Source organism: Notothenia rossii (assembly GCF_949606895.1).
Source record: "Notothenia rossii genome assembly, chromosome: 6".
Taxonomy (NCBI): domain Eukaryota; kingdom Metazoa; phylum Chordata; class Actinopteri; order Perciformes; family Nototheniidae; genus Notothenia; species Notothenia rossii.
Window position 1 is genome coordinate 82,142,853 of NC_136909.1, and position 15,687 is coordinate 82,158,539.

The window sequence follows — 15,687 nt, forward strand, 5'->3', positions numbered from 1 at the left end:
ATGCGCACATGACCAATGAGGGCACGAGATAAGTTTGTGCACAGATGGAAGGCTGACAGGCAGGTAGGCCATCCAGTTATTTTAGCCGGGCCGGCTCAGATGATTGGTTGTGCTTTTTACAGCACCACGGCTTCCACAGATGACATTTTTTTATGTATTTATTGTCAAAGCATTTAATGTATTCATTGCTATCGGGATGTTAAGAGCATTCAATGGAATATAACAGAAAGTGTTTCTGAAGTGAATTACCTACCCCACCTTCAACGAGTCATCTGTTTACATTTTTCGTGATTAACCAGACAACCATTAATAGATGGTTTTCCCAAGGTGCTGCTTTATAACAATCCAAAAATGAAAAACTTCATAAAGTGCTGAGAAAAGCAGCGAAAGAAGAAGGTGGAATTTCTGCTAGAAAAATGTCTTAAAAGGTTCAAGTCGGACTCGATAATTAAAACAGTTGCTTATTATTCAATAAGTCAATTGAAAGTGTCAACCTTAGACATATTTAAGGGATACTGTACTGCAGGGTTTTTGTATGTGATAACAGAGAAATGTGTTTCTGTTCCCATCCCTGTAGATTCAGACGTGATGCCAGTGGGAAATGAATTTATCACATTTAAAGTTATTTACGTCCTGTTCTTTGGATATTCTGTCATCCAGAAAAACAAAGCAAATCCCCTCACTTCAGTTTTTATCAATAAAAACTGCAGGCAGGAGTCTTCTTCTCTAATGAGGTGTTAGAGCACTTGGGTTATGGTCTTCATGGATTAGGAGGATAGTGTGAATTTGGTGCCGTTATTGAGGCAGTGAGGAAAGGTGTGTGTGTGTGTGTGTGTGTGTGTGTGTGTGTGTGTGTGTGTGTGTGTGTGTGTGTGTGTGTGTGTGTGTGTGTGTGTGTGTGTGTGTGTGTGTGTGTGTGTGTGTGTGTGTGTGTGTGTGTGTGTGTGTGTTGTAGTAAAGCCTAGCTTCTATTACCTTTTCACACGTCAGCCTGAAGTTGACAGGTTGCTAAAGCAAAGGTATTTTAACATCCAATTTCAACAGTTTTGTGGCACAATTGTGCGAAACTGGGGGTGAAAATGAAAAAAAGGAAGAGAGAGAAAGAGGGACCTAAACTTGGGGAACGGTTGTTGTCATTTCTTTTACCCTTCAAAACGAGAAAAAAAGGAGATGACACACACACCAAGGTCCTTTTTTAGAGTGTGCGTCTCCTTATTGTCCTTTCTCACGAAGTGTTCAAAAGTATGAGAGGGTATGAAAAGACGAAGAAAAGCTTGGACCAATCTTAAACCTGCCAAATTACGTTTATACATTTTTGTTTTTATCAAAAGCTTTACACCAGATTTTGAGAGTGACAAGAATCTTCTAATATAACTCTCTGCAAGAAACAGCATTACTCAAAACGTCAAATTACTTCTTTATGAGAGCAGCAATACAGTCTGTTGAAAACGATCACTTTTTCCTCTTGCGTCCAACACTCATTCAGTAAATTATATCTCTATAGATGTATCGCTGTTTGTTTTAAAATAAATCATAGTATCCACGCCAGATTGAAGCTAAACTTTGAGCCACCGTGTCCGGCCCTCCTCCCTCCAGTGAGCCCGTAGGATCCGTCCTCTTTAGAAAAGGGTTAGCCGGGATTAAAGGGTGTTTCTGTCGCTCTTATCTAGTGTTTGAGCACTTGATCACGGAGGCGTGCCCTAATCCGAACATCGATGCGGTTCCATCAACACGCTCTCCTGGAGCAACTCGCCAACAAAGGGGCTGCCGGGGCTTGTTTAGATGGGGTCCCTCACACACGCGCGCGCGCACACACACACACACACACACACACACACACACACACACACACACACACACACACACACACACACACACACACACACACACACACACACACACACACACACACACACACACACACACACACAGATCCCTTTTAAGAAAACACTGTTTCTGCTGTTGCTCGCTTTGATGGTTGATGCCAAACGTCTAATCTCATAAACTTTAGCTTGTTCTCCGCTGACGGATTTAAGATCTTTGAAGCGTTCGTGGGTCTGTGTGTGTGTGTGTGTGTAGTGTGCGTGTAGTGTGTGTATTTGAAAGTCTAAGTGGCAGATTAAGTCAGGTTGGTTGATCACCAGTGGATTTGTTTACAGCAGGATCTACAAAAAGATGATAAACTGTTTTTGTCAGATCTGTCATGATGAATAATTGCAAATGTTTGGGCCTCCTGATGTGTGAAACATGATAGCCTAAATGATATATGGGGGGGGGGGGGCTTTTCATCAGTGCAGATGAACAATCAGCAAATGTTATTTCTGAAAATCACTTTACCTTAGACGTATCTACACCTTCTGGTTAGAGGTGAAAAATAACATTAATAAACCACAAAATATCCCAAAGTGCTTTATGTAGGGCAATTATTTAAACTTTAATGAGGCCCTATGCTGCTTTTGGGGGGTTTCCCTTTCCTGTAGTGTGTTATATAGGTGTGTGTGTGCATGAAAAGGGTTTGCAGAAGCTCAAATCTAAAGATCTAAAGTCTACGAGCGAGAGAGATTGAGTATGGTCAAATGAGAATGCAATGACCCTCTGCTTCCCTTGTGGGCCTGCTGGCTGTTTGACAGGACTGTAGATCATACTGTTGGATGAGCTGTAATTGCAAGTGACTGTTTTGTGTTTCTCAGAAGTGTGTGTGAGTGTGGTGAGGAAGAGGGGGTCAGTGTTGTTCCTGTAAAAATAAAAGGAGAAGTGTTGCCCTTGCTGTGGATTCTTTAGGAAATTGCTGTCGCACACACAGGGCTGGAGCCGGAGTCAGGAGAGAGTCTGGCTCCCAGAACCATTACTGCGCCCGCTGGAGCCACGAGGCCACGCTGTGTGTGTGTGTGTGTGTGTGTGTGTGTGTGTGTGTGTGTGTGTGTGTGTGTGTGTGTGTGTGTGTGTGTGTGTGTGTGTGTGTGTGTGTGTGTGTGTGTGTGTGTGTTTTGATAGTGCTGCAAGCTTCAGGGGCCAAGCTAGACACATACAAGATATGTAAGTGTAAGTGAATGTACTCCTTTCGTTATTGATTTGGGGAAAGAATACTTTTTGTGTGCTTTTGTCTCTATTTTTGATTACACATATCATAATATTAATTTTGAAAAGGAAGGTGTTGGTACTTTATATGCATGTGTGTATAGAGGTTAATCACCAAGAAGGTAAAGCTATAAATCTTAGCAATGGGAACAGAAAGCTAGAGACGCCACTCTCAAGAAAAAAAACACAGACTAAACAAAGATGACCCCAAACTCTGACCTTTTGCGCACACACGCACACACACACACACACACACACACACACACACACACACACACACACACACACACACACACACACACACACACACACACACACACACACACACACACACACACACACACACACACACACACACACACACACACACACACACACACACACACACTCTAAATGGCACGCACAAGCATGTTGTGACTTGTAGTCCCATGATAGTATAAGGCTCATAATTTCTTGGTACCGCCAAACTAGAACAAAAGGATGGTGCCACAGAGCTTTAGGGACGCAACTAACGCTTGTTCTTAGTTTAGTATCGTAAAGTATATTGTAAAATTATAGATTGTAGACAAAGCCAAAAGCTTGAATTGCTTGATTTGTATCCACAGTAATATATATGTATATGAACTCTATTAAATAAAAGACAAAGAAAGCAAAAAAATCCTCACACATTGAATTCTAAATAATAGTTATTATAGTCAATTAAAGGACAAATCAATGAATAGCAGGCAGGTTTTCACTGAAACTCTGTGTTTGATGATAGGGTGTGAAAAAGGAATGGACCATTCAAATTCAGCAAAAACACAGTAAAGATCACTGGATATTATTACTTTTTGTAGAAAACAATAGAGAGGCGAAGTCCCTCCCTTTCCGGGGGACCTCCATGGGACCTTATTTTGGAAAAAGTATGTATTGAAGTCAATGGGGAGAGAAAGATTATCTTTTGATCCCGTTTGAATCGTGCCATGAATTACACATATGATGTTTGTCAATTTAAAAGCTAATTTAGCAAGTAAAAAAAATTAAAATGTGAAGTAACGCTTTTTTTTTGTGTGAAACCGCTCAATGAACTACATCTCCCATCTCGCACCACACACCAAGACGGCCGTCACGTTGGCACATTTCACTTCTTTCTTTCAGAATGAGGCGAAAAGTATTAGAAGAGGTGAAAATCACTGCAAGTCTGGGCATGTTGAGAGCTGTACTTACACACAAGGGGAGTTAGTCGGTTCCGTAAGAGCCAGCATGCAGTACCGGGATTCTGGGATTTGTAGTCTTTCTAGTTGCGTAAGATTGACAAACATCATATGTGTAATTCGTGGCACAATTCAAACGGGATCGAGAGATACGTTTTCTCTCTCCATTGACTTCAATACATAATTTTTCCGAAATAAGGTCCCATGGGCCGGAAGTAGATGGGCGGGACTTCGTCTCTCTATAGTTGAATTATTCTGGAAAGTCAAACTACCCAACTGCTTTGTGTGAATTTGAAATAAAAAGTTGCTAGCCTGCATGAGGTGATTAAAAAGTGAATACTAAAAGGCATTTTGACAATGATGTATAAGTTGATAACATTACAAAGAAAGGACTGCATAGAAAAATATGCAATTCAACATATCTTTTAGAAATAGCTTGATCATGTGACTCCATTTGATTGCTTCAGAAGACATGAGCAGTCATACGACTCTCTGTCTCCCTCTGGTGGAGCAGAATCAGGTTTATTGCCAAGTTGGTTCACACGTACAAGGAATTTAGTTTGGTGTTCAACGGTGCTTTCATTAAGACAGTAAGGAAAATTAACTTGAATAATTGAGCAAAAATAGAAATACTATAATAACTACTTTAAATACGTTTAAAAAAGAGAAAATGTTTAGAAGAAATATGAATATAAAAGTGTGACTATTTACTCTGAAAATAACATTTACATTTAAAAGCTGTGCCGTTTTTAAAAGAGGTAGCAATGTGCGAGATATACAGAGCAATGTGCAGGGTTCACAGTATTCAAAATAACAATAATTTTCTCACAAGATTTACTTTATTGTAAGGCATATTGTCTATAAAGGGGGTTAAGAGTCAGTGTCAGCATGTTTCCCTGACCTGAGATCAGCACACTGGTGGTGATGCTGCTACAAACTAAGTCACCAGTTTAACCACACTGGAATCACCAAAGTCCCAGTGACTTTAATTTGCTCCCAAAACCCCACAAGAACTGTTAGGTCGACCTTTGACCTGATACCACACACTGGGGCGACCTCATTTATCACCTGGATGTGGAGTGTTGTGATAGGGGGGGGTCGGAGGGAGTAAGAGGGGGGTCTGGGGGGATGCATATGCCAATGTTGGTTTTCAAGGAAGAGTGTGGCGTCGGGGGGGTGTAAGCACTCTCGAAGGGAAAGCAGGCTTTTATGTACATGTACAAAAGTTACAGACAGGGAGACGCTGGCTGGTTTGATTGTGATTGGCCGAGGGGGGCAGGGGATGCAGAGAGGTCAGAGAGGCAGGACTGATGAATGTTTTGTGATACTCAGGAGGGGTCTCTATGAGGGGGGAGGAGCGCACTGTGGTGTGGTTTGAATTAGAGACAAATTGACCCCGTTAAAAAATAAACTATGTATTTACTGTTGTGACTGGGGCTTAAGTGAAAAATATAGGCTGATCATTTCTTATTTTATTTTGGCTTGTTTTGCCAAGTGTTCCAATTTCAAATGCCCATTTCTCTATGCATTTCCACCATGCGACCCGCATGCACAAATTTGGCAAATATTTGTAAATAAGGAAAACCCTCAAATAAGGGAACCAATATCAGGGGGCTCTTTTTTTCCTGAATTGTGTTCTATAGGTTTTTTTCAATTCAAAGGTTTTATTGTAATATGCACATAAGCTACAGTGTAGAAATGGCAATGAAAATCGTATGACCCGAGCCCCTCCAACAATTATAATCAAATACAAAAACACAAATAAAAAATAGTGCAAGAAGTTTTTGTGCAACTGGTTTGCAAAGGCTAACATAGTGACATCACTATGTAACATTCATACATTTAATGGCTAGCGCTACAACCAGGGTAGGATTTTCACCGGCGGCCATGACGGCCATGCCGTCATTGCCCCTCGGTATGGCAGTGAAGCCCCGAAAATAATTGTACGTTCTACGGTCGGCCACCATGGCCCGTGTGCCCCTGATACTGTTAAAATCTCGAAGTTGCTTTAAAAGAGTCAGTACAGTGGTTTCTGAACTGCATTATGGTGCGTTCACAACGGACGCAATGCTAATATTCTCATCGCTCTAATAATCGCTGGAGTTTCACCGCGGCTGTCAGCTGTTTACTATGGAAAGCCCAATGTGCCACTATTCGCCCGTTTATTTCGCCCTTTTTTCGCGCGTTTTGAATCGGCGTCAAAAACGGCAGAAAAATGCGCCAATATACGCGCCAATTTTTGCAAATGTCTTTAATATGATAATGAACCCTTCCTTCTGATTTCCATAGGCACTAGGTTTGTTTGAGACAAGCGAGACCTGTGCAATTTCGATCAACGTCTTGCTAGTGCGTTGCATGATGGATAGTCATTTTGTCCGACTTGCTCTGGAGGCTCTAAATGCAAACCGAGTCAAGCCGACTCCGGAGGTGGCGGTATGCACCTTAAACGTTGTTTGCAATTCGCCAAAAAACCGAGAGAAGAAGAAGCCGACTCCGAGCTGTCCGACTTCAGGCGAGCTTTTTGAGACCTCTCCCGGCTGCGATCAGCTATTCTCGTCTACTTTCGAAGCGAGCCGCAGCTCGTCTCAAACAAGCCTAGTGAGTTCAAAATGTCTGTAACCAATCAGTGAAGAGTAAAGCCAGACCAAATCAATCTGTTGATGAAAAGTTCCTGACATTGTGAGGCTGTGCTGTGAATTGTACATTGTTCCAGATTCAAACAATATATCAATAGAACCTGCCTTCATTGTCTTCAAATAAAATTGCCTTACCCTTTTCCTTAACCCTCTGGAGTATAAGGACATTTTCTTGATTTGTAGACATCTCCTTAAATCACCTTTTAAATGTACTTCTTATAACATGGCACCCATATCTTACATATCAAAAGGTTCAGGACAGTCTCTGCTCTTGACATAAATGCAAGTCACTCGCCTTAGAGCACTGTCTTATGAGATGCTTAGCTGAAAATGAGAAATCTGATTTTTGGAAAACTTCAACTCATTTATTCATGTCATCTATTTTTTGGGGCGTTTTAGATTTGGTTTACCAAAGTCTTTGGTTCACAAAAGTTGTGAAATATATAAATTACACTATAGGCCTAATATAAATGTGTTATTCATGTCTAAAATGAAAATGTGTAAATTAGAATTTTGAGTAAAATAGTTCATGCATCACGTTCCATTAGCGATCCTCAACGCATTGATGATTACCCAAAATCCACTGCGATGTCTTAATAATGCAGGCACACTTTTACCACACTAGATGGCGTAGTTCTCCCATTCAGCAGGATTTTACTACAACCTATTTAACTATGTTACACCCACACAATGCAAGTACACTATTACTTTAATATTTACACTTCATTTCACAAAACACAACAGCATTTCACATTGGACGGAAAGGGTATTCCTTGAGGGAGAACACTTCTTGTTTGTGATTGGACAGAGCCAGCCAGAGAAGCACTGCTGTGATTGGTTGTTTTTGCTGCCAGTCAAGAAATGACGCTTCGTGATTGGTCAGCACCCACAGCACAACATGTCCCAACACATCAGCCGTCTGTTAGCACACGCTCACAAAAACGTCATACAGACATAAATAAAGCAGCAACTGTACTCGTCATGACATAGACAGTCTGTTTTTTGTATTTGTTTAACTTTTGTCCAGTTTCTGAACAGATATGAGGAGCCGTGAGCTCTGAGTGTTTGCTAACAGCTAACGGCTGATGTGTTGGGACATGTTGCGCTTTTGGGTGCTGACCAATCACGAAGCGTCATTTCTTGACTGGCAGCAAAAACAACCAATCACAGCAGTGCTGGCCCTGTCTCTGTACTGCACTTGGCTGTAAATGTAAACATGGGTTTTTACCATGGACTGTATATATAAATAAATCTATGTAATATATATAAATTCAACACTGGAATCAAGCGAAGATTAATATTTTTGCATGACATTAGTTATTTGTCTTTAGCAGTCACTTAATTATACGTTAAATACATTTAATTCAAGCTAAGATACATTAGCTAGTTAGTGCACTAACTAGCTATTGTATCTTAGCTCTTACCTGTGTGCCTCCTTCAAACAGCATTATAACCAGACTGTATCTTAAAACGATAAGTACCAGCTATAGCTACTTGATTTTAGATAAAAAATTCAAAAGACAAAATCAACTAAATGTATTGAAAGACCAATCTTTATTTTAAGGTGCCTTTAAACCTTCAGATGTGAGATATTAGTTACGCAGTAAAAGTATTGACAATAAAAAAATACTGAGCAACTTTAGTTGACTTAACTTTATATTTCTTATTGTCTGAAAAGCATTTATTATACTCATTTTTCCCCCTCTCATATTCACAGTGTGTACCAATTTAGACTGTATTTCCCGTCAGGTGTGATCTCTCTAACCGGAGTACTGTATTGGATGAAGCGGCTCCAGCAAAAACATTACAACATACATCAGATTCCCCAATAGTCGGTGTAGCAGTACGTACAGCAAGTTCATTACATAGATTGTTTTGAACACACCTTCAAAATAGCATTGTGATTATATTACTGGATGGAAACTGAAAGCACGAGAACATTAATAAACTACATAACAGAAAGTATGAATAACAATAATGAAGTTGTGACTGTAGATATGTTTATACTTTATATTATTTACTGTAAATGTTTAATTTAGATTTAATTATTATAATTATTTTTTATATCTATCTATCTATATACATCTCACAATGGGGTAGGTTACAGGAACTTTTCATCAACAGATTGCTTTAGTCTGGCTTAACTCTTCACTGATTGGTTGCACACACTTTAAATGTACTGGCTATGCAAAACAGTAAATACTGTGGTGGAAACCAACTACAACAACATTAACCTATTTTACAGTGATTTAATTGTAATACACATTTCAAAATGATGCCGATGTAACTAAATACTGATAACGGTTAGAAAAAACCATGCTTTGACAAGTGTGCAGAGTCAGACAAGACGGCAGGCGAAAAACTTTAAAAATGCGTGTTTTCTGAATGGAGCGATCCCATTCTCCATTCGATCAGATCAGGCTAAACTAACCTGTATCTGCTCCGTCCAAACTCACAACAACGTCCTAAAGACAGAATTAAACCAGCGACTGTATTCGCAATGACAGAGAAAGTCTGTGGTTTGTACATGTTTAACTTTTGTCTGGTTTCTGAACAGATATGAGGAGCTGTGAGGAGTTGATTAAAGACACACACACACACACACACACACACACACACACACACACACACACACACACACACACACACACACACACACACACACACACACACACACACACACACACACACACACACACACACACACACACACATTTCAAAGTACACTGCTGAATGATGTGCAGTTTGACCCTTGAAGGCTGTTTCTTCTGCTCTGAAATGGAATATATTTGTTACATATTAATAGAATGTTATGTTATTTGATTTGATTTTGGATTTGTGAATGGGAGAAGTAGTAGATGGAAAACATACCAAACACTAATTATTCAAAGTAGAGTATTTCATTTTATATACGGTATTACTAAGGAGGCATAGGCCTATATGATGATATAATGTTTGACATTATTGATCACAAAAAGTGATTTGTTTTCCATGTCATTCGTGTGTTTTTCTTATCAGAAAATGAAGTTATTTATTTGTAAGCTCCAAATACAAATGTTTCCCTCAATGGCCTTTGTGCCCTGAAAAATGTGTGACACCAAAGGCCAAATGGCCTTGCCCCTAAAATGACGAAGATCCAAGACTGGCTACAACACATTGTACGTGATAGGCTAAGAGGCGGGACCTCTCTAAGATGTTGTCCAATCACAACAGAGTCGGCCAGCTAACCAATCTGAGCACACTGGGCTCTGGTTTCAGACAGAGGGTGAAAAGAGGTGCTGCAGCACAGGCAGTATGAGAAAAATAAAGAGCTTTTTGAACATTACAGCATGGAGCGACATGTCACACTAGAGGCAGAAAATACAAATATGAACATGAAAATGGGCAGAATAGGAACCCTTTCAAGTTTAAAATGCTTGAAGATCCAACATAAAGTTTTTGAGGCAAAACAGAACAGCAAAATATCAAGAAAACACCAACTAATTGTCTTTGAATTACTTCTCAGAGAAAAATACTTTTTTTAAACACAGAAAGTCTGTCTGTGTTACAAATGAATATGCTCAGTAGCTCCTCTACACATATCCATCCTTTGTAAGCAGTTCCCCAGTTTTAAATACTCTGATTCAAGAAAAAACACCACCACATCTTCATTCAGAATATTTTTTGATTATTGTCACATGCGTAGTAGCACACATTGGTACACACAGACACACCTCTCTCCCAATCACTTGGCTCCTGAGGCTCAAAGGTTATTCTGAAATGCTGAGATACTTCACCCTTTTAAAATAGTTTTACCCAAAATACTAACATGATGTACAGCAAAGCAGCCACTGCAAAAACCCTTAAAATTCGTAAAGAATGAGAGTCAAAACAAATAAGTTGTTTTAAACCCAACTGTTTAAAAAAAGAGAGAAAGCGAGGAGGCTATGGTAGTTCTGTTTCCACGTCACAGAGTCATAGAAACAAGGATACAATTCAATGACGGTTAAAGATGTCAAACTCTGTCCAAATGAAAGAATAAATTATATAAAGTCCCTACTTTGTATTTAAAGAGACCAATAATCTCCTCTAGTCCTTTGACCAATTATGCAAAAACAAACATTTTCTTTTTTTATAAAAATGCAATAAGAGGGATACAATACAGAGCTACAACCAAGTCATCCTATTTTTAGAAACATAAACATAGATAAGAAAAAAAGCAATAAACTATGTCAAGAAATGTTTGAAGTTACTGATGGTTGTTCGCTTTTTTGGCCATTTTATAATGAGTGAACAAGGAGGGATTTGTTTTGTTTTACCTTAGGATAATGCATATTCATGTATTCTATATTTACATTGAATGTTGCATGTTCTTACTGTACAAATAAAACGTTCTGAAAGTGTTTTAATTTGTTGGATGGCATTTCTTGGTGCAAGCTTTTGCATACTGTCATATGTTTTACAAAGTATACTTTCAAAGTAGTAGTAGAGAAGTAGAGACATCATAGGCCATAGCATAAAGTGGAGGGAACACACCTCCCCAGTGTAAATGACTTTATATTATTGTCTAAACCACTGGTTCTCAACGGGGGCGGTACCACCCCCCAGGGGGCGTTCAGAGAACATCGGGGGGCGCTGGAAGCAATATTTTTGAAAGGGGGGCGTTGAGGTGTTCTTGGGGGGCGTTCACGCATAATGTCTTTTTGTCATGAAAAACGCTGGCCACAGCGTCTTTTCCTGTACAAAAAGCAGCTGTCAGCATCTTTTGTTGCTATAGGAAACCACAACTCTGCTTGCGATTGGTCAGCTGTCAGCAGTGTTATTACGGGTACGTTCGTAAATGCACGAACGGTCAGTCCGCTCGGACAACCCGTCTGTTCCGCCAGAGCACCCAGCTGTGAGCGCTCAGAGCGCAGCCCTCTGGACTGTGGAACGGGGACGCTCGGAGCGCTCTGAGCGCATTTACGAACGTACCCTACAAAAAGCAGCCGGGAGCGGACCGGAAGTCGTTGTAATTTTGGGATCGCGACTGTTAATAATCTGTGTCACTTTGTTAAATTTTGATATGTTTTGATATGACAAATTCCACTAACAGATTCGAACTAAGTGGTCAGTTTATGAAAATAATACCCGTTTCTATGTCTGCTACGACATGGAAGAGCTGGCTAGCCAGGCTGCTCCACACAGAGCTCTGTTTGTTCAAAATTACAACGACTTCCGGTCCGCTCCCGGCACGATGTCTTGTCATGTCACCAGCTAGCCCTCTAGCGTTTGCCGCCATATCGTGACACTACCCCCCCCCCCCCCCCCCTAAATATTAGCATCATAAAACAACAAAAATCATATTACATCAGCAAAATGGCCGCGAAAAAAGATAAAATGCAGACAGTACTCTATTGAATATCTTAGCTATGGCTTCATACCGTCTCCTACCAATGCACAGCTCCCAATGTGTTTACTTTGCGAACATGTATTTTCCAATGAGGGAATGAAACCCTCACGTTCAAAGGAGCACCTTACCAAGATCCACCCGGATAAGGCAGATAAGGAGCGTCCGTTCTTCCAGGCCCTCAAAGAGAAACATGGTAGGAGCACCATCAGCAGTCTCTTCGCTAGGAAGACCACCCAGACTGACAGCGGGCTAATAGCGTCATATAACATCTCCTTGCTGATAGCCAAATGTGGGCAGCCGTTCACAATCGGAGAGAAGTTGGTACTCCCTGCCATCAAAGAGGTCATATCTACTGTGATGGAGCGTGATCCCACAAAGGTGCTGAAATCCATCCCACTCAGTAAGGACACCGTAGCACGCAGGATTGATGAAATGGGTGCTGATACAGAGGAGCAGCTGTGTGCCATCCTGCGGGAAACTCCATTCCGCCTTCAGCTGGATGAGACAACCACTTCTGACAACAATGTTCTGTTGATGGCCTATGTCCGCTATAGCACCTCCAACAGTCAGGAGATGGCTGAGGAATTTTTATTTTCCAAATATCTGGTCACAGACACCAAGGGCCAGACCATTTTTAATGCACTGGATGCTTATCTACAGGAGAAGTCAATCCCGATCAACAACATCCTCGCATGTGCTACTGACGGTGCCCCTTCCATGGTTGGCAGGTACCGTGGCTTCACCACTCTGCTGAAGGAGCAGGTCCCGCATGTCCTCACAGTCCACTGTGTCTTGCACCGCCACAACCTTGTGGCCAAATCTAAAGGTCCACGTCTCCACGAGTCTCTCAATATTGCAGTAAAGGCAATAAACAAAATAAAAGCCCACGCACTGAATAACAGATTGTTCCGACAGCTGTGTCAGGAAAATGATGAGACCTTTGAGCGTCTTCTTCTCCACACTGATGTCCGCTGGCTCTCAAAAGGAAACTGCCTTGCTCGTTTTTGTGAGCTGTTTGACAGCATCGTGGAGTTCCTGGAGGAGGTGGATGCAGCTCTCGGGGAACAGGTGTCATCCAGCCGCTGCGACATCATGTACCTCGCAGACTTCTTTGGAAAAATGAATGAAGTCACGCTGAAGCTCCAAGGAAAAGGAGTTACTCTGATCCAGAGCAAGGAGGTCATCCACAGTCTCACCTCCAGGCTGGATCTATACCGGCAGAGCATAGGCAGGAGGCAGTTTGCTCATTTCCAGCTGTTGACCAAGGTGATCCAGCCTAGGCTACTAAATAATGATAATAATAAATAATACATGTAATAAATGTAGGCTACTCTATGCAACACTATATTTGTGTTCCTGGTTAGTATAAATACCTTATGTTCTGAATGTATTATGAGAATAAAGAAACATCAATTCGTAAACTAATTAGCAATAAAATAACCAGTTTAAAATCGGATGGTAACATTCTGCACCGATAACAATTTCCTGGTTATACTCATTGCAGGTGTCTGAGGCTCTTACCGATGAGCGCCTCCTCATTTACACAGACCACCTGAGGATGGTGAATGCCGACTTGAAGATCCGCTTCAGAGATCTTTTGGACCTCGATGTTCCCACCTGGGTGGTGCAGCCCTTTCAGGCGGACGTGGCGGAATGCGAGCCAGCAATACAGGAGCATCTCATCGACATCCAGAGTGACGATGAGGCCCAGGCTATTTTCCGCACCTCTGGCTGGGGCAACATGTGGGTCAAATACTCTCAGGGTTACCCGGCTCTCTGGGAGAAAGCGAGGCTGCTTCTTCTGGCTTTCCCAACCACATACCTCGTGGAGCAGGGATTCAGCCAGGTCTTCCACATGCAGTCCAAGTACCGCAATCGCTTGAACTTGACGGCCTCAGGTGCACTGCGACTGAAACTAAGTTCTCTGCAACCCGCAGTGAAGAAACTGGCGGAGAACCACCAAGCGCAGGGTTCACACTAACCTTCCCCCCCCCACAATTTGGCGAAATGCAACACCTTTCCGACCTGTTAGTTCTGTAGGCCTAATGTACAGTTTTGTAGCCTACTGTTTGTTCTGCACTGGACATGTTTGAAATTGCTGCTGTTCCGTAGCAGTCTGTTTGTATTCTCTGCTCTTGTCTGAGTTTGTTTAACACTCATAAATATCATTTTTATTCACATTCACATGGCTTTTCTGCTCTCTGGTAAACTAATGATAATGATATTCCAACTGCCCAGTTAAATCAAATCTATTATTTGGCATTCAGTGACATGGTTTTTAAATGATATAACACAGAATATTAGTCAACATTAATATTCAGGGAAGAAAATAAGTCTACTTTTTTTGATGGGGGGCGGTAAGAGACCTGGATAATGGACAGGGGGGCGCTGGCCCAAAAAAGGTTGAGAACCCCTGGTCTAAACAGAAAGTCTAAAACCCTATCTCTAAAGTACTGTGATTGAAAACGGAGAAAAGCAGCAAATCCTCCCATATTCAAAGCCAGAAACAGTACATGTTTGTCAAATAACTTGATAAATTGACTTATTAAAAACTTTTGACAATAAACAAAATTGCCCATGTTGTCTTGCAGGACTAAGTGAGCCTCACTGTTGGCCTTGTAAATGAAAAAACAAGCATTTACCTTAAAGTAGATTGCAGAACTCCATTTTTTTACTTCAGCTGAAGCTAGTGTAGCCTAGCTAGCCAACAGCAGGTAGTTCGCGTTAGCTCATTTAGCTTTCCAACAGCAAGCCATAATACACTTGTAGGCCTACACCTGAGGGGGAGAGAAGTCTTATAAGTTGTGGTGTAACGTATTTTATAGCCTGATATATATATAGAGCCATGTATATTATACACTGCTGAGGTTTATAGTGTTTGTTAATACCTGTATGCACCATTAATGCACCATGACATGTCACAAACATTTACGAACATTTCTGATAGCCGTTGACGCAACCAGCGCGCTCCGTCTCTACGGTTAATACGCATGCGCGGAATGGGCCTGTTCCAAATATCTTCACCTGCAGTCTTGATCCCCTCAGGTAGAGCCCAGGAATTAAGTATGCAAATCTACAGTACATTTAGCCCCATTGGTGGATGGAGTATTCACATCCTTTACTTTACAATTCATTACTATCAAATGACATATGCCATGATTAGATTCGTATAGTATTGCCTCACGTACGTTTTTTGCGGACAAACAAAGTTCTGTTACCAGAATTAATTTACGTTAAGGATTATCTTTTTTAACTTGTTGTAACATATTGAATGATCTTGCCCTTTTGAACGACAAACGTAAGTATGTTTTAGTATAATTTAGGTTGCAACAAGGCTTTGTGACCAGATTAGAAGATTTCATATTGCACAACAAAACAGTGACACTCAGTAACAACACATACATTGGAA

The 15,687-nt window shown here is 41.0% G+C and overlaps 1 protein-coding gene across 1 annotated transcript in view; it reads right to left on the bottom strand.

The window, feature by feature from the left end:
* Positions 1-15,293, bottom strand: part of LOC307044659 (uncharacterized protein) — a gene marked incomplete at its 3' end in the record, with an annotated part of 131,981 nt that extends 116,688 nt beyond the window's left edge. Inside the window, exons 1-2 of the mRNA XM_079689970.1 lie at positions 15,167-15,293; positions 14,921-15,055 (exon numbers count right to left, since the gene is read on the bottom strand). The remainder of the gene's footprint in view (positions 1-14,920; positions 15,056-15,166) is intronic.
* Positions 15,294-15,687: the final 394 nt, after the last annotated feature.